This window comes from Scylla paramamosain, chromosome 47, assembly GCF_035594125.1.
Source record: "Scylla paramamosain isolate STU-SP2022 chromosome 47, ASM3559412v1, whole genome shotgun sequence".
NCBI classification, from domain to species: domain Eukaryota; kingdom Metazoa; phylum Arthropoda; class Malacostraca; order Decapoda; family Portunidae; genus Scylla; species Scylla paramamosain.
In genome coordinates this window covers 1,302,501-1,305,000 of record NC_087197.1, presented here as the reverse complement: position 1 = coordinate 1,305,000, position 2,500 = coordinate 1,302,501, and the positions used below count along the sequence as shown (strand labels likewise).

Here is a 2,500-nt window from a genome sequence, read left to right as displayed (position 1 = left end):
GAGAGACGGAAGCCAAATGCCAAGAGGAGTAGGAGGTGGAGGAGGTAGGAGGAGGAGGAGGAGGAGGAGGAGGAGGAGGAGGAGGAGGAGGTGGAGGTGGAGGAGGAGGAGGAGGAGCACAGACTGACAGATGAATGGAGAAGAAAAAAAGAAGAAGAAGAAGAAGAAGAAGAAGAAGAAGAAGAAGAAGAAGAAGAAGAAGAAGAAAAGAAGGACGTAGAAATAGAGAAGAGAAAGGAGGAGAAAAGAAGAGAAAGTAATAGAAGATGGAGAGAAGAAATGAAGGAAGAGAGGAAAAGAAGATAGAGAGAAAGATAGATGGATGGAGTGAAGAAAAGAAAAACAGAAAAGAAGAAGAAGAAGAAGAAGAAGAAGAAGAAGAAGAAGAAGAAGAAGACAAATTCACCACACTTCACCACAGTTCACCACAATTAAATAAATACCACCACCATCACCACCACCACCACAATCACAACACCACGGCCGCAACACACCCACACAACACTTTATATAACTTTTACAACCACCATCACCACCTCACTGTCTGTCTGTCAGTGCCACTCAGGAGGGCCGCGGCGAGCCAGCTGGTGCCACGCAGGGCCACGGAAGAACAGAGCAACACGTCCTCCTTCGCTGACGGCCGCTGCCACACTGCCTGCCTGCCAGACTGAGGTGGTGGTGGTGGTGGAGGTAGTGGTGGTGGTGGTATTCTCTGCTTGGACGCCTTAACTCTCTCTCTCTCTCTCTCTCTCTCTCTCTCTCTCTCTCTCTCTCTAACGTACTTTATTTTCTAGTATATTTTAAGCTCATTTTCTTTAACCATTCCCCATTTTCTTTAAGGAGTAGCTAAAGTAAAGATGATGTTATCCCAAACTCCTTTCTTATTTATTTTAGTTAATTTTTAAAGCATTTTCCTTCAAACGTTCATCATAAATTCCCTTTGCTACTTTATTTTATTTATCTATTTTTTTTTTACATTTCAAACCCACTTTCTTTCAAATCTCCTCGTTTTCTTTAAAGGAGTACGGTAACTAAACTAAGAAATATTTCATTCATACCAAGTTTTTTTTTGTTTTGTTCTTTATCTTATGTTCACCAAATGCTCCTCAAAACACCTTTTTTTCCTCCATTTTCCTTAAAGAGCCGTTAAACTTTCTCCTTCTTTCAACTTTTCTTTATTTTCCTTCATTTTTCCTACATTTTCAACTTTCAGAACCCAAACTTCTTGAAGGGGAGACTCTACTAAGGACAAATCTAGCTAGAAATTATGTTTTTAGTATTCTGTTTGTTTTTACGTCTGTAACTCAACGTGTTTCCCATTTTCTTTTCCTTCCCCCTCACTTCCATTTTCTTTTCTCTCACATTTTCACGTTCAAAAACCACAATTTATTTATTTTTTTCTTAAAGGGGACATTCATCTACACTAAATTCTTCACCGTAATCTCTCTCTCTCTCTCTCTCTCTCTCTCTCTCTCTCTCTCTCTCTCTGTCTGTCTTTTCCATTTTCTATCTCATAATTTTTTTCAGCTTTTAACTTTCCCAGATCTCTGTTTTCTTACGGCCATGCACGCTCAAACCCTCTCTATTTAAAAAAAAAAAAAAAACTCTATTTAACAAAACAAAATTCATCACCATAAACCCTTTTTTTAACCCTTATTTTTCCCTACTTTCCTACGTGAACACTTCCCCCACCCCTTCCTTTAAACTCTCCCTTTTCTACACTCCCATTTTCTTTCAAACACAATACTCTTTAAAGGAGCAACTAAACAAAAAAACACAATTTCTTGGCGCCACTCTTTCTATCTTTTTCTAACATTTAACCTTGCACAGGGAACGGCCAAAAACATACACAGTTCAGGCCGTCCCATGAATCCCTCCATCCATTGACTTTGAAGCTTCACTAGAAATTGCATCAAGTCAATTCAGGAAGCCACGGGAAGACGAGGGAGGGAGGGAGGGAGGGAGGGAGGGAGAGAGGATATGGACAGGTGTGTGGACAGAAAGGTAGATGAACAAAAGTGATGATGGACAGATAGGTGGACAGGTAAAGTTGGCAGTAGAAAGAAGAGGAGACAAGTGGGTTAGACAGTTACATGTACAAAGGTGTGAATATTTAGACAGGTAATTGAACAGTTAGAAGTGATAATACAGGACAGGTGGGTGGACAGATAGACAGGTAAATAAAGGTGGTGAAAGAGAAAATGGGATAGGTAGATAGATAGATAAACAGGGAAAGGTGATGATAGGTGATGATAGACAGATAGATAGACAGAGGGGAACATACATACGAACAAAGCCAGACAGACGTTTTTTAAAGATAGACAGGTGGATGGGATTAATAACATATGGGATGACAGACAGACAGACAGACAGACAGACAGACAGACAGACAGAAACAGATAGACAGACGGATGAAATCATACATACATAGACAGAGAGAGAGAGAGAGAGAGAGAGAGAGAGAGAGAGAGAGAGAGAGAGAGAGAGAGAGAGAGAGAGA

At 40.4% G+C, this 2,500-nt stretch overlaps 1 long non-coding RNA gene across 1 annotated transcript in view; it reads right to left on the bottom strand.

Moving 5' to 3' along the window:
• The window catches only part of LOC135094946 (uncharacterized), a 54,118-nt gene extending 53,468 nt beyond the window's left edge, over positions 1 to 650 (bottom strand). Inside the window, exon 1 of the long non-coding RNA XR_010264012.1 lies at positions 537 to 650. This is a non-coding gene — a long non-coding RNA (uncharacterized LOC135094946). The remainder of the gene's footprint in view (positions 1 to 536) is intronic.
• Positions 651 to 2,500: the final 1,850 nt, after the last annotated feature.